General features: G+C 41.1%; 1 protein-coding gene across 4 annotated transcripts in view; it reads right to left on the minus strand.

The window, feature by feature from the left end:
- Nucleotides 1–27,028, minus strand: part of LOC134345770 (protein phosphatase 3 catalytic subunit alpha) — a 285,040-nt gene that overhangs the window by 109,952 nt on the left and 148,060 nt on the right. The gene's annotated exons all lie outside the window — the stretch shown is intronic.

The following is a 27,028-nucleotide window of genomic DNA, read 5'->3' on the forward strand; positions in this document are numbered from 1 at the left end:
CAAATGCAGGAGTTTCTCACTTGCTAATATGATAGGATTAACTGTTCTCCATATTAGAAATTCTTTAGGCCAGAAAATAGTTTAGCATTGAAAGTGCAATAGATGCAAATGCCATTACATTTCCAAATGATTTCCATATCACATCAGTAACTACACTTCAAAGCACTTCAGTACCTGGTTGCGAAAGAAACTGTACAAATACAAGTTCTTTTAAAGTGAAATTTATTGTATATTCAGTCCTAATTGCTAATAGTACATCTTTAAAAAAACCACACACACACTGCATATCAGGAAGCAACTAACAGCACACCTTACACAAACTGCTGACAGCTAATCATGGGCAAGGTAAAGAAACTACATTGTTTTCTTCTTTGGAAAAAAGTGAAGGAAAGGATGAGTGAATGACCTCAGATGGGCAAAAGCTATGCTGACCACCGAAGATGGTAGCCAATTTCACCAAGATCTTTCTTTGCTGAAAGCAACTCTCCAGTTATAGGTAGTCATTCACATTTTTTTTTAAGGATATCATTATGGGCCTTTATTGTTGAAAAGCTGTCTTTCACAGCAGGGGAAGGCTGGCAGCTGACCTTTAGTGCAAAAATTCAAAGCTTATTCTCTCAGACATCAGTGGATGAATTTATAGCGCTCGAACCTCTGAATGTGCAGATATGCAAGTATCATCTGCTCACCGTTACTCAATCATGATTATGCTGTACTAACACTTAGATTGGAACAACTTCTCATTTGTCCTGCAGAAAACTCAATGAAAGAGGTGCAGTATTGAATGAAAATTCAGATACACTGGTATACTATCTGTCAAGGACCTGTTGGTTAATAAACACAGCAGTGAACTTCAGGATTCAATAATTATATGAATAGATTTGACCAGTATAATAATATTACCAGCAGAGTTTCATGCAGGATGCTATTCCAACCCTCAGATTAACACATCCTTTCCTAGCAAAGTTTTTAAAAATAACTAGAATTGTTTTTATTGGTGACACTGTCGGTGTGGAATGCCTTGGGACGTTTATTTATAGTAAAGGTGCTGTATAAATGCAAGCTGTTCTTGCCACATTAACAAGTGTGCAGTAAAAAGTCAATTAGTTTAAGGAGATCAAAACTAATGCAAATGAGCGATAAATCCCAGTAAGATTAAGAATCACTCGTCTAAACAAAAGCTAGCATTTAATAAATTATCCAATGCGAACTTATTAAAAGAGCTAGAACCACTGATGTTTGAGCTGCCATTTTGTAATAATTGAGGTGAAATCCCCACGTCATGGCTAGGACTGCACCCCTACAGTGCCACTTAAAAGTATTAAGCCCCCAACCCTTTATCCACATAAGTGAATATTACAATCAGGGATTTTGATCAATTTAACCAATAATTTTTATTTGTTAATCACATGCTCCTTTTCTCCCCCCACAGTAGAGTCCAAAAAAAAGGGAAAATTGTAAAGCATGAAAAACTAAAAATTCAAAACCTGAAACATCAGCACTTCAAAAATATTCATCCTCTTTTGTTCAGTAATTAGTCGAATCACCTTTCACAGCTACTACTGCCTGTGGACTTTTTGGATAAGTCTCTATTAGCCTTGCACAATGTGATGGAGCAAGATTTTCCCATTCCTCCTTCCAAAATTGCTCAAGGTGTGCCAGGCTGGCGGAGGACAGCAATCTTGAGGTCTTGCCAGAGATATTTGATCAGGTTAATGTCTGGACTTTGGCCCACTCAAGGCCATGAATTTTCTTCATTTGAAGCCACTCTACGTTTGCGCTGGAAGCATGCTTTGGGTAGTTGTCCTGCTGAAAGATGAACTTTTTTTTAGATTAGATTATGAGGTCACTCAGTCCTCATTTATTGTCATTTAGAAATGCGTACATTAAAAAATGATACAATGTTCCTCCAGAAAGATATCACAGAAACACAGGACAAACCAAGACTAACTGACAAAACCACATAATTATAACATATAGTTACAACAGTGCAAATTTGATAAAGAGAAGACCATGGGCACAGTAAAAAAAGTCTCAAGTTCCAATAGCCCCATCACCTCACGCAGATGGAAGCGCCGCAAACTTGCCGATGCATTGGAAGCACCAGACCGCAGCCGACTCTGAGTCCGTCCGGAAACTTTGAGCCTCCAACCAGCCCTCCGACACCGAGCACCATCTCGGCTGAGCAGTTCGACCCCGCCCCGGCCGCCGAGCACAAGCAAAGCTGAGGACTCAGGGCCTTCCCCTCCAGAGATTCTGGATCACACGGTAGCAGCGCCAGGAAACAGGCATTTCAGAAGTTTCACTAGATGTTCCTCCGTGCTCTCACGTCTGTCTCCATCAAATCAGGTTTCTGCACGGCATCTACTTGACAGATAACAGATCGTTCACCGGAGTGACCACTGCAAGTTGCGTCGCGCCGCCATTTTCTCCTCCTCCATTCTGTGAACGTCCTCCACAATTTAAGCTTTCAGGCAGAGACTAGCAGGTTTTTACCCAGGATCTCTCTGTATTTAGCAGCATTCATCTTCCCAACAATCCTGACCAGATTTCCAGTCCCTTCTGCTGAAAACCGTCCCCAAAGCTTGATGCTACCTCCACCATACTTTTCAGAGGGATCGTGTTATCTGGCTGACCCGTAATATTAGATTCAAGCCACACATATTGCTTAGTGTTGAGACCAACTTCCACTTTAGTCTCATCTGAACACAAGACCTTTTAAATCTTTACAACATCTTCTAAGTGACGTTTTTGCAAAGTCTTTACGGGCAAGGATATATCTTTATGTTTAAGCTTTTTCCCTTACCATTTTTCCATAAATACCTTTTTTGTACAAGGCCTTAAGAGATTGTGGAGCCGTGAACTTCATCTGCAGTTGCAGCCACTAACTTCTGTAGCTCAGAATGACTGTCAGTGTCATAGTAGTCTCTCTTACAAGTGACATGCCATTCTTCTCCAGCAACTATTTAGAGGGGCGGCCTGACCTAAGTAGTGTGGCTGTGGTTTCATTTTTTTTCCCACTTTTTAAATGATGGACTGCACTGAGCTCTGAGGTATGTTCAGTGCCTTTCGAGATGGTCTTGAACCCTTCTCTAGATTAGTGCTTCTCTATTATCAGTTCCCAAACTTGTCTTGAATGCTCATTTGTCTTCATTTTGGTTTCGTCTGTTGAAAATCTACCATACTGGTGGACCCTGAGGAGAGAGGGGTGATTTGTTATGAATTCATTGAAAACCGGTGATCCACCAATTTTGTACATCAACAAATTGGGTGAGTTGGTAAGGTAATACAGTATATTACACCTGAGGAAAGTTAGCAAAGTAATTACAAAGGGAGTGAATATTTTTTTCAGTCTCAATTTTGGTTTTTAACTATATTTATCATGTGTTTCATTGTACTGCAACCATAAGGCTAACAAATTTCACGACATTTGGCAGCAATATTATACCTGATTCTGATTCATCTTCCTTTGCGTCAGTACCAGAACTGGCCATCTCGGCCTGAGATAATTTTGATTGTTTTTCCTGATCTTCGGCATTTACTTTGGCCTGTGGGTTGGCCCATAGCCTCATTATTTACAAAAAACATTAGGCAGACAGGTATGCAAGTAACCCTATTTCCCCCCCCCTCCCCCCGCCATTAACCCATTTGGTCTTGCTCTATCAGGATATTCCCTTGCTTCTACTCAATTGTCCCCAACCTTCTCAGCTACTAAAAATCATTTGGTTTTCCTCGTTCTCAGTTTTCACAAAGTGTCCTGACATGCAATGCCAACTGTTCTTTTCTTTACTGCCTGACCTGCTCAGCATTTCCAGTATTTCCTGTTTTTCTTTCATTTTGTGCCCATCAACTTAATCAAGACCTGTGAGGATGATTGTGTGTCCTCAAAAACATACCAGACATACCCAAACCAAAAGGCTTGGATAAACTAGAAGATTCATAATCTGCTGAGGGCAAGATCTGTGGCATTCAAGATTGGTGATCCAGAGCTATACAAGTAGTCAGATATAACCTATGGAAGGCTAAATGAAGTGCCACAAAACAATTCTGATCAAGGTTAAAGGCAGAGTCAGATGCATGTCAGCTCTGTCAAGGCTTGCAGGCCATTACTTCCTACAAAGCATGTATGGCTGTGATGCTTCACTCCCAGATGAGCTCAATGCTTTTTATGCACACTTTGAAAGGGAGAATAAAGCTACACATGTGCAAATCCTTGCAGCATCTGTGATCTCTGTTTCAGGGGCCGACGTCAGAACATCTTTCAAGAGGGTAAACACTTGCAAGGCATCAAGCCCTAATGGTGTACCTCATAGGGCATTAATAATCTGTGCCAACCAATTGGCGAAAGATGGTCAAGGATAAGCTCAATCTATCACTGCTGCAGATGGAGTTTCCCTCCTGCTTCAAAAGGGCAACAATCACACCAGTTCCCAAGAACAGTGGAGAGAGCTATCTCAATGACTATTGTCCAGCGACACTCACATCTACCGTAATGGAGAGGTTGGTCATGGCTAGAATCAACTCCTACCCAAGCAACAACCTGGCCCTGCTGCAATTTGCCTATCGCCATAAGTAGTCTATAGCTAGTGCAATCTCTTTGACTCTCTACTCAGCCTTAGACCACCTGGAAAATAGTAATACCTACATCAGGCTGTGGTTTATTGACTACAACTCAGCGTTCAACACAATCAAACACTCAATCCTAATCAACAAGTTCCAAACCCTGGTTCTCTACCTCCCTCTGCAAATGGATCCTTAACTTCCTTACCAGGAAAGCATAGTCTGTGCGGATTAGAAATAACATCTCCTCCTTGCTGGCAATCAACAATGACACACCTCAAGGATACACGCTTAGCCCAATGCTCTATTCTCAATATACCCACAATTGTGTTGCTAGGCATAGCTCAAACAGCATCTACAAATTTGATGACAACACAACTATTGTTGGCAGAATTTCAAATCGTAATGAGTTGGTGTACAAGATCAAGTTAGATCAGCTGGTTGAGTGGTTTTGTAGTGACAATCTTGCACCCTACATCAGTAAGACCAAGGAATTGATTGTGGAATTGATGGGGAAGTCAAGGGAACAAAGGGATCAGAAGTGGAAATTCTGATTCTAATGCCACCTCAAATTGTTGCATGTTAAATGCAATTTGGTAACACTTGTGAAGCATATTAGGACTTCTGCAATTTTAAAATGGGCACTCTGATATACAGCCCTTCTCTTGATCTAACACTGCAATATGAATTCAGTATTTCTCAGAGGGCATTTGCTAGGATCTTCTTCAGGAGACCTCTTGGATTTTTGAATCATAAAAAGTGAGTGAATATCAGGGAATTGATGTATTATCACTTAAACCAATAGTTAAAAAATTGACCAGCTACGTTCATTTGCGAATAATAGAGAAACACAAATCTTGATTTAGATAGGAATTTTTAAAAAAACACTTGGGTCTGCAAATCAATGTTGCTTTAATTTCCTATGGACTACAATTTTCTGACAAGCTTTATGGAACTGAACACACATTCTCAATTGTTAGAGATGAAAAAAATCACACACTTTAGACAGGCATGGAAACCTATAGGAGGTACTCCCTGCCAACAGAGCTCACGTAACATCAAGGAAATAAGTCCATTTCATGTTTCAATCAAAAGTCAGACACAAAGCTTAAAAGTCAACCAGAGAAGCACATCACTTCATCTAATGGATGCAAAAGCGCATCAATATCTAACAAGTGCATTGAACAGTACAGGTTTCCCCTGCCATCCGAAGGTACAGCGTTCCTATGAAACGGTTCATAAGCCGAAATGTCGTAAAGCGAAGAAACAATTACCATTTATTTATATGGGGAAATGTTGTGAGCGTTCGCAGACCCAAAAATAACCTAGCAAATCATGCCAAATAACACATAAAACCTAAAATAACAGTAACATATAGTATAAGCAGGAATGATATGATAAATACACAGCCTATATAAAGTAGAAATACTTTTCCACAATCATTACTGCACTGTTCTCCGTAGCGAAAATCTCACGCAAGCGCCATCGGCAGAAAGTCTCACGCAAGCGCTGTTGGCAAAAACACGGCGCAAGCGCTCTCCAGTAACCTTTAAGTTATGAAGCTGCCAAATCATACCAAATAACACGTAAAAATACACAGCCTATATAAAGTAGAAATAATGTATGCACAGTGTAGTATCACTTACCGGAATCGGGACAGCGTCCAGCACACTGATGGTGGTGTGTTAGACTGAGTCGTCGCAGGTTGGGTGGTGCATTGTCCCCACCCTCCGGGCCACCGACCGATACCGATCCGCGAAGCATGCAGGGGTCCAGCAGTAGCTGGGAGGCACACAGCACATCTTTAAGAAAAAAGCCGAAACAAACATGCTAATTAATTAGGTGCCGCCTGGCACGTAATTGTCGGCCCAGATCAGTGCCGATTTCCGATTGCATTGTCTCTGATCTGGGCCGACAATTACGTGTCGGGTGGCAGCTAATTAATTAGCATGTTTATTTCGGCTCTTTTCTTAAAGATGTGCTGTGTATCTCCTGGCTACTGCTGCATTTTCCGCAAATCGATATCTGTCTGCGGCCTGGGGCTTGGGGTGGTGGGACACTGGGGTGTCATCGTCTGTTTTCATTAGGGCAGGCAGGTCATCTTCTCCTATGACTGCCCACCTCGATGTCAAAGGTCGAGGTTTGTCGTCTGCTGTGGCTGATGTGAAAGGCTTGCTTGACTGCTGAGCTTCGCGCATTTTTCTATCACACAGTTCTTTGTAAGCACTCAAGCCATCTTGCAAATATCCCCTAAACCTATGTACCCTTTCAAAATTAAAGTCGTACTTTATCATTGCAGCGAAAATCTCACATAGTTGCCTCACGTTCAGTTCCTGGACGACATCACCTTCGGTCCGTTTGCTACTGTATTCGGTTTCGATTATTATCCTTTTTTCTTCCAATTGCATCAGCTCTTCGTCTATCAGATCTTGGTCATGAGATGCCAAAACCTCTTCAACATCATCTTCAACAAATTCCACAAGCCAAACTCACTTTGTCCTTACTTCGCTCACCACGATCGAAACGCTTAATTATGTCTAGTTTTACGCTAAGAGCAACACCCTTACGAGCTCTTTTAGGTTTTTCCAATACCATAGAACTCATCTTGCAAACGGCTGCTCACAGGCACGTGTTTAAGCAATGCCGGCGAAAATGCAGTTCCGAATCCGGGGGAGAGCGGCTGCTCGGGGCGCGCGCTGCCTTTTATCGCATGCTGATTTTTTCGCGCGCTGATTTTTTTAATCGCATGATTTTTTTTCGTAACAGTAAAAACACCTTCTGAAAGCGAAAACGGTACTAATGTCGGTCTTTGGTAACAGTGAGGTTTCGTAAAGCGAACGTTCAAAAAGCAGGGGCCACCTGTATTGGCTGGCAATTTATTACTGCCCTCAGTATTGTATGCCCTCAATGTCGTGCACACAATACTGTAGAAAGAATTTAATAATACAACTGAAGTTAAGTGGCTCAACAATGTGGTCAGTAATTCAGTTATAAGAAATCAAATTATTGATGCTAAATATCTGAAATAGAGTCAAAGCAGTAGTAGCCAGACCATTAAAGAGTTAACCACATTGTGGGTCTCGGGTAATAGAGCAAGAGTACAAATGGCTCTGAAGGGCAGCACTTTGTTTTTATCTCAGTTGTATTCATGGTTTGTGAGCTGCATAGCTGCAGCTTTTGAACGTCCCACCCTGTGTAAAAGTTAAGCTGCAGATCAAATACTGTGTACGTTTCTAGTGGCCACATTACAGGAAGGATATGATTGCAGGGGATATTCATAAGGACTGGAAAATTGTAGCCGTGGGTAAAGATTGGACAGGCTGGGATGTTTTCTTTGGAACAGAGGATAATAGGAAACAACTGAGGTGCGCAAGTTTATAAAGAGCTTCCATTGTGTAAATAGGAAAGATCCATTTCCCATAGCAAGGGGTCAAAAACCATGACTAGCAAAGCAAAAAGCCTCACACTTAAGTATTTATGTACTTGAAGTGCCACTGCCTGCAAGGCCAAAGATTTAGTCCTGGAAGGTGAGATTAGGTTCAGGAACCTTTTTTCCAGCCAGCACAGACATAGAAACATAGAATAGTACAGCACAGTACAGGCCCTTTGGCCCACATTGTTGTGCCGACCCTCAAACCCTGCCTCCCATATAACCCCTCACCTTAAATTCCTCCATATACCTGTCTAGTAGTCTCTTAAATTTCACTAGTGCATCTGCCTCCACCACTGACTCAGGCAGTGTATTCCACGCACCAACCACTCTCTGAGTCAAAAACCTTCCTCTAATATCCCCCTTGAACTTTTCACCCCTTACCTTAAAGCCATGTCCCCTTGTATTGAGCAGTGGTGCCCTGGGGAAGAGGCGCTGGCTATCCACTCTAACTATATATACATAGACATAGACATGGTAGATCAAATTCTTTTCTACTAGGATTTCTATGAAAGGGTGAAATGCAGACAGCATTATCTCAAAGTATAGGGATGTTCAAATCACTTTCTAATAACCTACAGCTTTGCTTTTTACATTTACCCACAACATCGTCAAAATACCACACTTACAAGATAAGCCATCAGAGAACAAACTTTTAAGAGGTTCCCGCAAGCAGAAAGGAACTAGAGGCTGGAAATACAAGATAAGCACAGGGTGGTGATTGTAGTCATAATATAGGAATAACAAGGGACAAAAACACAGGAACAAGTAGATTGCAATATATCCATAAAAGTGGACGAATTGTGAACTGTAAGGAAGACTATCAAAATACTCAGCAGATTATTTTGACCTGCTGGAAATGAGGTCAGATAAATTTCAGATGGAGTTTAATCTGCACAAGTGTTGCACTTGGAAGGTCAAGTGTAAGAGAAAAGTGGCAAGACCCTTTATAGAACTGTGATCTACAGTTTAACAACACTATGACCACTTTGATCACTTTGCACAAAAATTGACTTTTTTTGTTCTGATTATGTTTTTCTTTTAAAAGTTGTGTACAATTTGTATTTAGCATTCTTGTAAATGCTGCTTATATAATGATGCCACACACACAAAATGCTGGAGGAACTCAGCACCAAGTAAGCTTTTTATAGTCATAATTATAGTCATACTTTATTGATCCCGGGGGAAATTTATTACACGTTTGTAGATATGTACTTGTCCAAATGACAATACTGGACTTTGGTACAGAGGAATCTTGGGGTCCAAGTCCACATCTCCCTGAAAGTAATAACACAAGTAGATAGGATGATAAAGGCATTCATTAGCTGAAGTGGTGAGTATAAAAATTGGGAAGACATGTTGCAGCTGTATAACATTTAAGTTAGGCCATATTTAAAATACTGCATGCAGTTCTGGTTGCCACTTTACAGGAAGGATGTGGAGGCTTTGGACAGGATGTAAAAGATGTTTACAAGGATGCTACCTGTAATTAGAGGGATTAGTTACAAGGATCAATTGGACAAGCCTACATTGTTTTCTTCAACCATTGGGGGAAAACTAAAAGAAATAGAAAATTATGAGGAGCATAGAGAGGAGAGATGGTCAAAGAGCCTTTTTATCCCCCAGGGTAGTGTGGGCTCCTCTCCCTACCCCCTCCCCCACACACACATCCTCTGACGGTGTTGGTGGCTAACACAAACAATACTTTCACTGTTTTTTTCAATGTGCATATCACAAATAAAGGTAATCTTTATCCTTTAAAGGAATCACCATGTACTGGGGTGCACAGATTTAAGATGAGGGGTAAACCTTAAAGGAGATTTATGAGGTAGGTCTTTCAATTATTTATTATGGCACAGAGTGGTAGGTGCCTAGAAAGTACCGTCAGGATAAGTGTGGAAGCAGGTACAATGTTTAAGCATGGTCTGCATCAAGGACCCTCCACCATCCAAGCCATGCTCCCTTTTCACTGCTGTAATCAGGAAGGAGGTATAGGAGCCTTAAGTTCCACACCACCAGGTTCAGGAACAGTTGTTATTTCCTCAGGCATCAGACTCCTGAACCAGAGTGGATAACTTCACTCACCCCAGCACCGTGCAGATTCTACAATTTAAGGGATTACTTTCAAGGGGTCTACAAATCATGCTCTCAATATTTATTACTTATTTAATTTTTTTTTGTATTTGGACAACTTGCTGTTTTTTGCACCTTGGTTGTTCTTTGTCTGTTTGTGTGAAGTTTTTCATTAATTCTATTGTATTTCTTTGTATTTTGCATTTACTGTGAATGCCCACAAGAAAATGAATACCTGGGTAGTATATGGCTGTGCGCGCGTACTTACTTTGATAATAAACTTACTTAGAACTTTGTTTAAGAGACATTAGACAGGCACATGAACAAGTATATTGAGGGAAATAGACCACATTCAGACAGATGGGATTAGGATCATGGTCAGTACAGACACTGTGGGTGAAGGGGGCTGCTCCTGTGAGGTACTATTCTGTATTCTCATTCTTCCTGATGCTTGTATGAGGAGGAATAAAGTACATCAAGGTATATAGATATTATGAAAGACTTCAACCTTCACACACAGAAGTTAAATCAAACCAGCAAAAGTAACTTGGAAGTGAAGTTCACAGAATGTATTTAGCACAGTTTTCTATAACAATATCTTGGAGTTAGGATTCAGGCCACCTTGAACATAACCTTGAATAATGAGAATTAACTGAATGTCTCAGCAAGAGGCTTTCTGGGAAATTTTCATGACAACAGAATTTTCAACACAGATTGAAAGAAACTAATCAGTAAAACACTAAAGTACTGGGGTGGCACTTTGGTCAAGGTAGATTAGGAAATATGAGCAAGCACTTAGTCAAAGTCATAGGGTCATATAGCACGGAAATAGGTTCTACATCTCAACCTGTCCACGTCGAACAAAAAGCCTCAAAGCTAGTCATATGTCCTTGCATTTGGCCTGTCACCTTCTGAACCTTTTCAATCCAAGTAACTGTCTAACTGCCTCAACACCTTCCTCTAACAACTTATTCACATAAATATCACCTTTTGTACATTAAAAAAAAGTTGTCCCTCAAGTTCCTATTAAATCTTACCCCTCACTTTAAACCTATGCCAAGCAGCTTTTCATTTCCCAACCCTGGGAAAAAGACAGAGTGAATTCACCCTATCTATGTCCCCATGATTTTGGACACCTCTAAGAGATCATCTCTCAGCCTCCTATACCCCAGAGACTAAAGTCATAGCCTGTCTAACATTTCCTTATAACTCAATTCTTCAAGTCCTGGCAGAATCATGTGCATTTAAATATTTCAAAATTCTCAAATGTGCATTTCATTGAGAAATTTAAAAACTAAGCAAAGTTATCTACTGGATTAGACCACTCTATTAGCATAATCAGAAAATCAAAAACAGTATACAATGTTCTGAAGTGCAGCAATCCCTAGTGTTTTTGAACGCCACAAACATTCAATCAGTTACTGAAAAGAATGAGGAAATTTACAAGAAATAAAGGAGTATATGCTTCTACAGCTCTCTACAGTAGAAGGGAAAGTGTTAGGCTCTGCTTGATAAAGAAAAAAAAATTTTTTTAAGAACAGTGGGAAACTAGTATTTGTATAGAGAAGGATCTAGGTATGTTGGTTCACAAGATGCAGGAAATAAACCTACAGGAACTACAGCAAATTATACTGACAAATGATGTGCCAGCTTTGGCTGTTGTACAGGAATGACAAATCATTGATAAGATTGGGATTCAGTGACGTGTGCCATTTCAGTCTTCAGCTCAGAAAAGCTTGGTTTGGAACCATTGTTGCAGATACATTCACTGGACTGATCCTGGCACGAGGGCTTAACATACTAGAAGGTTGGCTCCAAAATGGTCCTTGCGCTAAATGAAAGTGTTTAAATAAAAGGTGATCCATTCGAACATAATCCACTGGAGGCTGACAGGTGAGCTAGCATAACAGGATTGGCCGTTTCACACTTACATTGGGAATCTCTATGCTGAAGATTGAAAATATTTGTAACTTCCTATCTCGGGGGCAATGAATGCTCAGTATATTTAAGGGTGATATCAGAGGATATTGAAGTTGAAGTTAGGTTTGTCATATGCATAAGGTGCAATGAAAAACTTAATTGCAACACCAAAGAAATGTGTACAAGAAACATTCACAAGAAAAGCAAATTAAATAAATTATACACCATTTTTAAAGGAACACAATTAGAATAAAAGAAAAAATATTTTAATGCAAAGTGATCGGTGTTGTTAAACTGTAGTGAGAAGGGTTTTGCCAATTGGCTTAAGAACGCAACAGATGAAGGGAAGTAGCTGTTCTTGAACCTGGTGGTATGGGACTTCAGGCTTCTGTATCCCCTTGTCCAATGGTAATTATGAGGAGACGGCACAGCCTGGATATTGGGAGATCTCTGATGACAGATGTTGCCTTTAAGGGAGCTTGAGTGGGAAAGTGGAGGTAGAACAAGAAAATTATATTATTGATTGGAACAACCAGCACAAGGAACCAAATGCCGATACCTGCTTCTAATGTACTGAAGTTACTCCCAAATTTCCTGTTTACAGAGAGTGGTAAGAATGTGGCAATCTCTTTCATGGCGATTGGTTGAGAGAAATTTGTATCAATGCATTTAATGTGAAGCCGCATAAATACACAAGGAGAAAAGGAATAGGTGAATATGGTGAAAAGATTGTGTGAGGGAAACACTTTCATTTAGAACAAGGGCCATTGTGGAGTAGAAGGACTATTAGCAAAATCCAAACCTGATTCACCAACCACTCAAAAGCAGCGATCTTAAAGGCTACAATATGGTCAGTCGGCAATGCAGAACCTGCCTTAGACCTGAACAGATCTATGAGGAAAGTCAAAGTTCACAGGAAAGACCCATTGACAGTCCAAAATATATCCAGTTCACCTGAATCACTGGACTAAGGTCAAAAGTAAATGGTGGATTTTAATAAAACTAAATATCTTCACACACTACTCAGTATTCATACACTTTCATGCCATTCGGGAGGAAAGTCTGTTATTTTAAAGAACATGCCACAGCCCTGCTCCACACCCTATTTATACTCCAGATCTCCTATCATCTCCATCTATTCCTTTCCTCATGTGTTAGCCCAGCTTCCCTTACATGTAGCACTGCCATTTGTCTCAATTATTCTTTATAGGAGAGAGCTCCACATTTTCACAAATTCCAAGTTGGAACCACCTTGTGTTCTGGTTACGATCTCACATGGAAACATGTTTCTACATGTACTCCGAGAAGTCCTCTAACTACGCTGAAGCTCTCGGTCAGGTCACCACTCAGCCTAACCTTTTCTGAAAATTCACACACATGGGGTTTTGTAAGTATGAATCAAAACCATTGTGTTGAAAGGCCATTCAGCCCAAAAATGCACCTGCCATCCTGTTAACCAAGATTAATCCAGTTAATCCCACTCACCCCTGCTGATCTTTCCACTGAGCCCAATAATTTTACCCTATTGAAGCTTTCCACCTACACCATCAGTTTTTAATTCTAACCCTCCAAGGCCCAGCTCAGCCATTCTGCTCCAAAGCTTTGGGAACTGGATATTTTTGGTACCAAACTGCACATTAATCTGCCAAAACCCAAATGTCACATGGAATCTATTGTAACTAGAATGGGAATCTTTAATCTAACAAGATCTCAAGATAAAGGAGCAGAAGCCGGCCATTCGGCCCATCGAGTCTCTTCTGCTACTCCACCATGAGCTAAACTATTCTCCCATCTAGTTCCAATTTCTGGCTTTTTCCCCATATCCCTTGATACCCTGACTAATTAGATACCTATCAATCTCCTCCTTAAACACCCTCAATGATCGGGCCTCCACAGCTGTATGTGGCAATGAATTCCATAAATCCACGACCCTCTGGCTAAAAAAAATTCTCATCTGTTTTAAATGGGTGCCCTCTAATTCTAAGACTGTGGCCCCTTGTCCTGGACTCACCACTAAGGGAAACCGCCTTTCCACATCTACTCTGTCCAACCCTTTCAACAATCAAAATGTTTCTATGAAATCCTCTCTCATTCTTCTATACTCTAATGAATATAGTCCAAGAGCCGACAAACGCTCCTCATATGTTAGCCCCTGCATTCCAGGAACCATCCTCATAAATCTTCTCTGAACTCTCTCCAACATCAGAACATCCCTTCTAAGACAGGGGGCCCAAAACTGCACACAATATTCCAAATGAGGTCTCACCAATGCCCCATAGAGCCTCATCGACACCTCCTTACTCTTATACACTATTCCTGTTGAAATGAATGCCAACATAGCATTCGCTTTCCTTACTGCTGATCCAATCTGGTGGTTAACTTTAGGGCATCCTGCACGAGGACCCCCAAGTAAGTCCCTTTGCACTTCCGAGTTTTGAATTTTCTCCCCATCTAAATAATAATCTGCCCGATTATTTCTTCTTCCAAAATGTACAACCGTACATTTGACAACATTGTATCTCATCTGCCATTTCTTTGCCCACTCTCCTAAACTGACCAAGTCTCTCTGCAACCTTTCTGTTTCTTCAAAACTTCCCTCTCCTCCACCTATTTTGGCGTCATCTGCAAATTTAGCCACAAAACCATTTAATCCATAATCTAAATCATCGATATACATTGTAAAAAGAAGCAGCCCCAACACCGAACTCTGCGGAACACCACTAGTAACCGGCAACCAATCAGGATAGGATCCCTTTATTCCCACCCTTTGCTTTCTGCCCACCAGACAATGCTCCACCCATTCCAATATCTTTCCTGTAATTCCATGGGCTCTCATCTTATTAAGCAGACTCTGATGCGACACCTTATCGAAGGCCTTTTCAAAATCCAAATACACAATACCCACAGCCTCTCCCTTGTCAATCTCATTTGAGATTACCTCAAAAAATTCCAATAGGTTGGTGAGGCAGAATCTTCCCTTCATGAAATCATGCTGGCTTGGGCCTATCTTGTCATGCACCTCGAGGTAATTCATAACCTCGTCCTTGAGGATCGATTCCAATATCTTTCCAACTACCAATCTCAGACTCATAGGTCTGTAATTTTATTTTTGCTGCCTCCCTTTCTTAAACAGCGGAACTACATTTGCGACCTTTCAGTCCTCCAGAACCATGCCAGAGTCTATTGATTCCTGGAAGATCACCTCCAATCCCTCCACAATCTCCAAAGCCACCTCCTTCAGAACCCATGGGTGCACCTCATCCGGTCTGGGAGACTTATCTATTCTTAGTCCATTTAGCTTCCCAAGCACTTTCTCTCTAGTAATCTTGACTGTACCTAATTGTATTCCCTGAGACCTCTGGCTATCAGGTATGTTGCTAATGTCTTCCACTGTGAAGACTGATGCAAAATACTCAATTTAGTTCCTCTGCCGTCTCTTTGTTACCCATTATAATTTCTCCAGCATCATTTTCCATCGGTCCCATATCTACCCATATCACTCTTTCACTCTTCATATATTTTTAAAAACTCTTAGTATTCTTTTTAATGTTAATTGCCAACTTCTTTTCATAATTCATCTTTTCGTTCCAAATGACTTCCTTAGTTTCCTTCCGTAAGTTTTTAAAAGTCGTCCAGTCCTCAGTTTTCCCACTAATTTTTGCTTCCTTGTACGCCGTCTCTTTTGCTTTTATTTTATCCTTAACCTCTCTCGTTAGCCACATTTGTGCCATTTTTCCATCCATGATTTTCTTTTTACTTGGAATATATTTTTCCTGCACTTTCCTTATTTCTTGTAGGAATTTCATCCAATTCTGCTCTACCGTCCCTCCATCTAGCTTACTTTTCCAATCGACTTGGGCCAGTTCCTCTCTCATACCACTGTAATTTCCTTTGTTCCACTGAAATATCGATACACCTGATACCAGCTTCTCTTTTTCAAATTTGAAACTGAACTCTTCATATTATGATCACTACTTCCAAGGAGTTCCATTACCTCCCGCTCCCTAATCCCCTCAGGTTCATTACACAGCACCCAATCCAAAACAGCCAATCCCCTGGTGGGTTTATGGACAAGCTGCTCCAAAAAGCCATCCTGTAAGCATTCTACAAACTCCCTCTCCTGAGATCCAGTACCTTCCTGACTTTCCCATTCCACTTTCATATTAAAATCCCCCATAATTATCTTGACATTTTCCTTCTGACATGCTTTTTCTATTTCCAGCTGTATCTTGTTGTCCACATCCCGGCTGTTGTTTGAAGGCCTGTATGTAACTGCTATTAGTGACTTTTTATCCTTGCCATTTCTTAACTCGACCCATAAGGATTCTACCTCTTCTGATCCTATGTCCCTTCTTTCTAGTGATTTGATATCGTTGCTTATCATCAGGGCCATGCCACCCCCTTTACCTACCTTCCTATCTTTCATATACACTGTGTATCCTTGGACATTCAGCTCCCAATCACATCCATCATTTAGCCATGACTCGGTGATGGCCACAATGTCATATCTTTTAACCTGTAGCTGTACAAGGTCATCCACTTCATTTCTAATGTTGCGTGCATTTAAGTACAGTACATTTAGATCAGTACCTGTTACTGATTTTGTTATATTTCTATCGCACAGCAAATCATCCTGTCTATTCGCCCACCTGTCCTTCTTGCCATCTTTGCTGCACAGTATTTCTATTTTCCTCTTCCTCGACCCTAACACCCTGGTTTCCTTCCCCCTGCAAACTTAGTTTAAACCCTCCCTAACAGCAATATTAAACAATCCCGCCAGGATATAAGTACCCTTTGAGTTCAGGTGTAACCCATCATTTTTGTATAAGTCATACCTCCCCCAAAATAGATCCCAATGATCCAAGAATTTGAAGCCCTGCCCCCTGCACCAGTTACTTAGCCACACATTCATCTGCTTAATTTTGCTATTCTTAGCTTCATTAGTGCGTGGCTCAGGCAGTAATCCTGAGATTATTACTCTGGAGGTCCGGCTTTTCAATTTTCTTCCTCACTCCCAGTAATCTTCCTTCAGGACCTCCTCTCTTTTTCTGTCTATGTCACTGGTACCAACATGTACTAAGACTTCTGGCTGCTCGCCCTCTCTCCTCAAAATACTCTGGACCTGATCTGAGACATCCCGTACCCTGGCACCAGGGAGGCAACACACCATCCAGGTATCCTTGTCCGGCGCACAGAATCTCTTGTCTGTTCCCCTCACTATGGAATCCCCTATAGCTACTGCATTTCTCCTTGCTCTCTTGATCACGGCACTGGGCCAGAGTGCCAGAGTCCCATAGTCTCATTTGCTGTGGTCTTCCTCTGTAGGGTCAACCTCTCCAACAGTATATAAAACGATATATTGATTTCTGAGGGGGACTGTCACAGAGATACTGTCCACTATCTTTCTATAGGTATTATCAATCACCTCCTCACTTTCCCTAATTAGCTGAAGGTCATCAAGTTGCAGCTCCAGATCGCTAACACGGTCCTTAAGGAGCCTCATCTCAATGCATCTGGTGCAGATGTAATCTTTGGGGAGGCTGGGAGTCTCCCAGGGTCCCCACATCCGGCTCTCCAAGCACAACACTAATCCAAGACACATACCTCTAATGCTGCTGTTATTACTAAATAAATAAACCTGTAACTTACCCCTTTACTATGAGACTCAACGGTCGCAGGAAGCCTCTTCCCGTTTCTGCCTAAGACCTATCACTCTGCAACCTCTCACTCCGCTGCCCGCTGGATATGGCGGTGTTCTTTTTAAGGCTTCTGTGCTGAGGTCACATGCCTTCAGAGACCCGGCCTTACCTCACTGGGAACAAGCTCGTCCTCAGCCTCTGCTCGCCGAAGCCTCTCAAGCCAAAGTCTTCCTACTCTGTTTCCCACTGCTCCGTCGTTAATCTATTCACTTTTTAAACTCTCCCGTTGTCTCACAGGCCAACTTTCACGCGCTTGCGCAGTCGTGCCCCGTTCAAACTGCCAAAGAAATGACCGCCCCTTCTCAATCTGCTTGCTTTTTAAACTCTCCTGCTGTCTCACGAGCCGACTTTCACGTGCTTGCGCAGTGGTGCCCCATTCAAACTGCCGAAGAAATGAGAGTTTAAAAAACGACAGGCTTTCACATAGCACTGGCATTCAACACAAGTTTACCAATTTTAGAAGTGCCCACTTGGTGCCAGGCCACTTTTGAATCATTGGCCCAATTGTTCAAACCTATCAAATTAAAGTCAGGTGAGTACTTGTTGCTTAATCAGTGAGAAAACTAGGTCTAATCTACCATGACAGTGCAGCCCCTCAAGTGTCACCTCATCAATGGCATCATACTTAAAATGTGTGAGTGCGTTATAGTAGCCAAAATCCCAACAGCATCCTTAAAACAAAGTTTTAGAGTGTGTTTCAGCCACCAACCATTGCAGGAGACAAAGACCTGCAGTTCAAACTGCAAAACTGATATACAACACACTTTTCCTAAAAGAACAGTAATGATAAAGTAAGGATTCAACTATTGAAAGAAAGGCAATTTGTCACAGTTTCTGTGCGTTCAAATTCTATGGCAAGCATATTTACTATAACCCAAACCACCTAACTGTCTTGAATTTGTTGTGGTCTCTGATGTTTCATATTCAAAAGTAATAAAGTTCTCATTAAAGATGCACAGATCTTAAAAGCTACCTCTTGCCTTCCATTTTAATGGTTCGGAATCATTTTGCTTTGGTTAACAGAACATTTTTTGAAAACAAGATTAAGAATTGATTTAAATACAAGTTGTTACTAACCTTGTTTTCTTTTAAAACCAAAGAGAGCAGCACCAACATCAGCATGTCTCTCAGGTTGCTGTGTTGTTATGTGTCATGTCCTAACTTCAGACTGGATTTATTCTGACAACTTGAGGCAGCCCACTGAGCAATCAACATTACACTATTTCAGTAAGAAACAAATCCAACCTTTAGCAGCAATTTTGGCTGTGGTGGGCAACCATACTTTCGCCTAGAATGGTTTCCATTCCAAGAAACTGTACACTGCCCCTGAATAAAACTGAAATATGTTTTCATAAAAACTTATTAGCCGTTGAATGAGGTTCAGCTGTGACTCACTGTCTGCAGTGAGAGTTAAGAGTCAAGATGTCAAATGCAGCTAATGGAACCAACATGCACGGGAACAATTTTAACCATTCTATTGTCACTTAAGTGTGATAGAAGTCTATTTGTTTTGCTTAGAGCTTTACTGCTAACTCCCATTGTGCTTTTTATCTACTTTATATCTGAACACTTTTGCTTATTTTATGAGAAATAATTTCAGCTCCCCACGTGGGGACTGCCTGGGTAAACACAGTAGCTCACACTGAGCTGAAGGAAAGCTATACAGTCAGCTTTGCGTACACCAAGGCAGCTGGTGGCACAAGGGCAGTAACAGTAGGGCAAAATTTGAACCACTAAATCAAATGGGGCCTGGGCACTTAAGTTGTTGCTCCCAGTAATTTCCTAAAGGTCAAAATGAGTACTTTAATAAAATTCTCACAATTGAAAATTACATTTGCCTTTAGCAACAAATTTGTTGGGTTGTAACTGCAGAAATTTTCCGCTCAAATCTGAGAACTCCGGGTGGGAAAATCGATTCACACAGCAATGTAATTGAGTACAACTTCCTGGGGTTTTACAGAGTGATTAAACCTAAATTTAACACAAAAACCTTTCAGATAAAACAAATCACCAAAAGCTTAGTGAAAGGGGGTCAACTTTAAGGAGCCTTTTTGAAGTAGAGAGGCAGTGACTTACGGAGAAATAGTGGAGTGAACACTTCAGAGATGGTCAAGAGGTTAAAATTTCCCAGCAATTCTGGACTCTTGGGTCCAGAAGAGGTAAGTGGGATGGGGAAAGATGGGTCTCGACAATCGCAGGATTGGAAAAGAAGTGAAGTGTAATACAGCGGGTAGGCAGTCACTAAGAAACAACTGCAGATTTGATTTCTCAAGTGCTACGTCCATTAAAAGACTACTTATTTCTCAATGTCATTGTAGTTCACCCAGTCTCAACACCTAAATTCCCAACCACACAAAGCTCAATGGTAGGGCTCTGGGGAGTGCTATGGAAGAGGGGGGCCAAGGGGTGCATGTGCATAGTTCGCTGAAAGTGGTGTCACAGAGAGTTAGGGTAGTGAAGGGGTCATTGGCACACTGGGCTTTATCGGTCAGGACGCTGAACAAGTATGGAAGCTGTGAAGTTGCACTGCAGTTATATAAGACATTGGTGAGGTGCATCTGGAGCATTGTGTACAGTTTTAATCACCTTGTTACAGGAAAGATGTTATTAAACTCGACAAAGTGCAGAAACAGTTCACCAGCATGTGCCTTGTCTTGGAGCCTGAGGTTGCTTAGATTAAGGCTTTATTCCCTGACATGTAGGATACTGAAGGGTGACTTTATAGAGGGGTGTTAGATCATGAGGGGCATAAACAGGAGGAAAGCACAACCATTTCCCTCCCCCAAGGAAGAATGTGCTAAAAACAAGAGGGCATAAGTTTAAGATTAGAAGCAAGAGATTTTAAATGGATATCAGGGCAGCTTTTTCCACACAAAGGGTGGTGCATATTTGGAGTGAGAGGCAAGAAATGGTGCTTGTGGTGGGCATATTATAGCAATATTAAAATCTAGCTAGATAAGTACTTGGATAGGAGAGGTTTTAGAGGGGTGTGGGCCAAACATGGGCACAAAAGACTAGCTTGCTGGCAACACAGGATGAGTTGGGCCACAAGGTCTGCTTCCATGCTGTATGACTATAACTCAAATCTAGTCTCTCAATGCAGCCAGCAAGTCAGATTAGAGAATTTAGTGTTGGGCAGATTCAACAATATGGTTTATGCAATTTCCAAATCCTTCTTTAGAAGCTGATCTGTGCATTTGTACATCACTGCTATTCACTCATTTGGTTCACAGTCAGAAATACATCAGAAATTATAAATCAAAAATTTTCAGCTAATCTGGACCCAGCTGGCAGCGTAGTGGCATCGGTGCCGGACTTCGGGACGAAAGGTCCTGAGTTCGAATCCAGCCGGCTCCCCTGCACACTTTCCCTCTGTGCTGGGTTATGAGCTGGTGATCTCTTTGGAAACTTACCTGGCAGAAGGCAATGGCAAACCTCTGCTGTAACTTGCCTCATACGCGCTTCCCCATTACGTCAGAGAGGCCTGGAGGGAAATTGTCCGCTAACTGGAGAAACTCCGGATGTGACGTACCTTTCCTTTCCTTCTACTTTGAAATTTTAGGTACAAATGTTTCAGGTAAGAATAGGAACATCATGTCACCATAATTTTCAAAAAAAATCTACTCCAGTGTGCTTTACAGATGCAATGCAATTTGAAGTTGATCATTACTGCAGTGTGGGAAAAATCTGAGTGTTGGCAATCTGAAAGCTGCAAGCTCCCACAACTGGATCATGGTTTTCATTCTATATTCCATAAACTTAAAGCCTTCCTAAACTAAGCTTCTACATCTTAACTTACACCAAGTCAATTCAACCACCAAGTTTACCAACCAACACCAGCTACCTGATAAGCAACACTTTGGTTTTAAAATTCTCAAATCAGTCAGTGGCACTGTGCCCTAACTCCATTAACCCTTTGCAATCCCCTTGCCTTCTAATTTTCATCTCCTATGCAACTCCAACAATCAATCCACTACAGCCCCTAGTTGTGGAATTCCCCTCCCCAACTTCGATACTTTCTCGCTTTCCCACACCCTCCACCACTTCTTTTAGATGCTCAAAATATGTTCCAATCCCTTTATTGCCTGGTGTCAAACTGTCTGAAGTTATTGAAGTACAGTCTAACTATAAAAAACTGAGGTACAGACAACACTAAATTAAAAGCAGGAAGGCATTGTAAGTAGAAGTGGAACCATGATTCAGACTACTTTCATATTTTGTTCTCCCATGTTTGCCAACATAACCAATAGTTAAGTTCAACACTCTGAAGTCTGTTCATCAAATCATATTAACTATGAGCCAACTACCTGGCAAGAGTGCCAAGCACATGCATCAAGTTTGCTTTGGAAAATGTGAGGCATCACAGCATGACATTTAATAATAAATATAATGTAGGAACTTTGGCAGAAAGTTAGATAGCTTCTGGTTAATACATGCATCATAGTGATAATGAAAATAACCAGTTATGACCACAAAAATGTCCAAATTAAAACAAAATTAGGATGCCAATAATGTGTTAAAGACCAATTGTATAGATTTTAAACATGAAGAGATTCTCTGTCAATGTCCTTTGCTCATCCATTTGATGTTTTCTTTGCTTTAATTCTCAATTAGATTGTTTTGCTAAAAAACTACTCCAAAAGTTGATTCTGTACGTTTATTTTCTTCAGTTCTTGGGAAATCTTGTGATGTTGGGAACTCAACCCCTGTTCACTGACAAACAAGAGAAAATCTGCAGATGCTGGAAATCTAAGCAACACACACAAAATGCTGGAGGAACTCAGCAGGCCAGGCAGCCATCTGTGGAAAAGAGTAAACAATTGACATTTCCGGCTGAGACCCTTCATCAGGACTCCAATCTGCCAAAAGCAGACAGTTTTAGAAACCTCCATGCTTGAAAAATCTAGTTACAGAATATTGTAAGGGTTATGATCCTCAGCACACAGTGCTTCAAGACACAGCAACACATTAGGAGCTGAAATGTGAAAAAAAAACAGAGCTTCTAGTCATGTATCTTCTCCATTCCGGCTCCATTCCTACTTGTCTGCCTTCGATCTACCACATCGACTAACTGAAAGTCCATCCACACAAGCTCAAGGAATAGCTCATCTTCCTCTAGTCCTCAGGATTCAATAAAGTATTCAACAGTTTCAGCAAACCTGCCTTTCCTGGTTCAATCTGATTTGGCCAAGTCTAATGCAAGATGAATTCAGTTTTTCCTCTAATATTAACTCTGATTTTCTCTCTTCATAGATTCTTCATTTTCAGCGTTCATCTGTCTCAGATTTCCAGCAATTCTACATCTTAAATTTCCAACATTTTTTTCTTCCTACTGCATATATTCATCTTCCTCTGTTTACACCTCTCCAGACAGTCAGCTGTGATTAACAAGCATTCATTTTCCTCCTTAGGATAGCACAGATAGCCATGTTACCCAAGTAACCTTAGTTTCCACCATATCACAGTCCTTCTACTGTTTCACATCCCACAGCCTCACCCCTTTGCTCTGCAACTTAAAACCTAATTGTTTTCAGTTTTCCAGTTCCGAAGAAAACTTACTGACTTAATATGTTAACTGTTTCTCTCTCCACAGATGCTACCTGACCAGCTGAAGATCCATTTCTCTAAAAGAGTGGGTAATTTAGTTAAATGTGGCAAGCAAACATAGAAACATAGAAACCCTACAGCACAATACAGGCCCTTTGGTCCATAAGGCTGTGCCGTACATATCCTTACCTTAGAATGACCGAGGCTTACCCATAGCCCTCTATTTTTCTACACTCCATGTACATATCCAGGAGTCTCTTAAAAGACCCTATCATTTCCACCTCCACCGCCAGCGGCCTATTCCACACACTCACCACTCTCTGCATAAAAAACTTACCCCTGACATCTCCTAAAATTACCTATGATAATGCACAAATATATAAACTGGAAAAATGTCCAATTGAATAACATGAAGTATCTTGGTGCACAATTTATGTTTAAGCTCAAAAAGTCATGAAATTCAAGGAGAATTAACTGCCAATGCTGCTGCCAACTCATTAGCTGACATTGGTTTCAATGCTACTTCTGTATGTGGAAAATTGTAGAGCAGGTTTGGCAGTCGTACCATGGCCCTTTCAGTTATCTTGATGATGTATTTATCTCCATGATGCATGCAGCTCCCTTCCGAGCTACAGCTGTACAATGGAATGGGTCTTGAAGCCTTTCAGCATGGCCAGGACCTCATTTAAGGGATCAAGACCTGAGTAGGCATACTCAATGAGCTGGAGCCACAACAGAAATTGCAGCAAGGGTTTTCTGCATATTTCACTGCAGCCAAGTGCATTTACTCGGTTTATTTACATTATGCATTACAACAAATAGTATATAGGGCCTTTAAATCATTGTCTGTGACTTCAACCAGGCCAACTTTAAGTGTGTGTTACCACAATACTACCAACATGTCTCCTGTCCCACCAGGGACTAAACACCCTTGACCATTGCTATACATCAAAGACGCATACCAAGCCAATCCTTGCCCATGCTTGGGTAAATCAGGCCATCTGTCTGTGCTCCTCCTCCCTACATACAAACAGAAGCTGGACCAGAAAATCATACAGTCATATAGTGCTGATGAGGAAACAGACGTGATTTTATGTGACTGTCTCCAGTTGAGAGACTGGCTCATGTGTCAAGACTCAGTTGCCAGCGTAGATGAGCATGTCACTGCATCAGATGTTGTCAGCAAGTCTGTTGAGGCCTATGTGCCAAGGGGGGAGGGGAGGGCGAGAGGGCAAGAGAGACATAGACACAGACACAGACACAGACAGGGGAGTATGGGGAGTAGAAAGTGATGGATGCAACTTTGTGGAAGCTCAAGTGTTTGGAATAACCATGGCAGAGGTAATTCTTACTAATTACAGTCAGTCAGAATGTCAGGGATACAGCTGTAGCAAAAAGCAATATTTTCTGCTTGTAATTCCATTATTCCCATTGCTCAGCTGCTTCCCTGTAACATTTTATTTTCAAGGTATTTATCTAATTCCCTTTTGAAAGTTTCTTCTAAATCTGCTTCAACAACCTTTTCATAACAATTGCTGCAGGAATGAAGAGAATTCCAAACTTATCTCAGAGAAAAACACTCTCCACTCATTAAGTCATTCACTGATAAGTAGTTTACACCTAAAAATGAAAAAAACAACAATCTCAGCATAATTTAGATTGATACCATTTTTAATTATGGTTTACACCAGTTAAGGACAATGTCAGAATCTGCCTGGGAACTCAGATTCCAATCAGCTCATTAGCAACTTCGAATCAATAATGGTAAACACATAGCATCTCCCTAGGACCTCCCACAGCACTTTATTGTCTGTGATTGACTTCTAAAGTGAAAACACTTCTGATCTGGGTAAAATGGCGGTCAGCGGTACACCAAACCCCCACAAAAAGATTGACAAGAGCATATTCTAATGGTGTTGACTGTTGGGCCACACCTAGAAAACAAGGTAACATGTCAGAATGCTATTTCTGGATCTCAGTTCAGAATTCGACACTATTGCCCCACAGACCTTGGAGAACATACTTCAACTCCTCTGTCTAAATACACCCTTGTACAACTGGGTGTTGGATTTCCTAACCAACAGACCTCAGTCAGCCAGGACGCACAACCACTCCTGAACCTCATTATCCTCAACATAGGTGCTTGCAGGACTGTATGCTGAGTCCACTGTTGTAAACTCCGCTCACACACAACTGCATAGCCAAACACTCGAGCAATCACATTGTCAAGTTTGCCGCTAATATGACAGTGGTGAGGCTCATCACTAACAACAATGAGACAGCCTACAGAGAGGTGATGGAAGATCACCAGGCAAATAACCTCTTCCTTAACGTCAACAACTTCAGGAAAGCCCGCAGCACTCACACTCCTCAGCGGCACAACAGTGGAAGCTGCAAGCAGTTTCAAACTTCTGGAAGTGCACATTTTGTAGCTCTCCTGGTCCCAGAACACATCCTCCATAGTCAAGAAAGCTCACCAATGTCTCTACTTTCCGTGGATGCTGAAGATTGCTGGACTATGCACATCAATACTTAGAACTTCTTACAGACACACAGTTGAGAGCATGATAAAAAGCTGCATCACTGTGTGGTACCAAAACTGCACTGCAGTAAACAGGAGGGCTCTACAACAGGTTAGAACTGCCCAATGCATCACCAGCACCAGCCTACCCACCCGCAAGGTCATATTTGGAGAACCACTCCTCTCCACAGCCCCTCAGCATTCTCATTCTGTACCCCCATGTACTGCCACTTCACATACAATCCACATCTCATACTTGCACTGACAGACACGGTCCTGCTTATTTTCCTGATGCTACCTCGAAGAGTTCCTCTTGTCAAGAGTCACTTTGTCACTTCATCATTGTCTTATAGGATTGCTTTATACTTACATTTGTATTTTTTATGCTGCATCAGATCTGGAGTAACAATCATTCGTTCTTTGCATTCATGTACTGAAGAATGACAATAAACGATTTTGAATCTTGAATGGAAGTGATATATGAGATTCAACATGATCAGTAACCTACAAACCTAGATCCATTGAAAGCAGAGCAATGAATTAGCCACCCATTCTCATTGCAGACACCAAAAACACACTGCGGATATATTGCTGGATTGACATCAGATTAAATTTCAATTTTCAAAACTTGACTTTATCCATATTCTGCTTTAAAATCATTAGAGGATATTCTGAATTTTGCATCTTAAAATATCTGCAATGCTTAAATTTAGACTAATACTGACTGAGCTTATTCTTCTTGTATCTTGAATCATGTTTCTGTAAAACATCCCAGTATTTGGGGCTTACTTTAGGAATGCAATGTGTTCAAGTAAAGCCCAGAGAGAGGCGCTAATTTAAAATATTGGCATACTTTTGGCAAATGCTTCTTCTAAAGTATTAAATTCCAATAGGAAAAGAACTTTATCTTTTTGTTATTGGTATTAAATAGATTATTCAACTTAAATAAACTCATTTAATTTCAAGTTTATATGTACAAACGTAGCTTTAAGATAGATAAAAAAATGACAGAAGATCCACATCAGTCGTGAAAGAAACCAGCTAGTCCTTGGTGTCAAACAGATTGAGAAACAATGGTAATTTCAGTCCCAGTGTCCTGCCTCAATCAAAAATTTCTGCTGTTTTATACACTGGTTATCAGCCATGATTCAATTAATTTCACTCTCATTGAATGTCAATCTCTCTTCACTGATCAGACTGAAGTCCAAACCACCAAGTATAGGACTGAAGGTTGAAGCATTGCTCCAGAGTGGGTGTGCTGCCAGAAAGGCTGAACGT

Source organism: Mobula hypostoma, chromosome 4, assembly GCF_963921235.1.
Source record: "Mobula hypostoma chromosome 4, sMobHyp1.1, whole genome shotgun sequence".
Taxonomy (NCBI): domain Eukaryota; kingdom Metazoa; phylum Chordata; class Chondrichthyes; order Myliobatiformes; family Myliobatidae; genus Mobula; species Mobula hypostoma.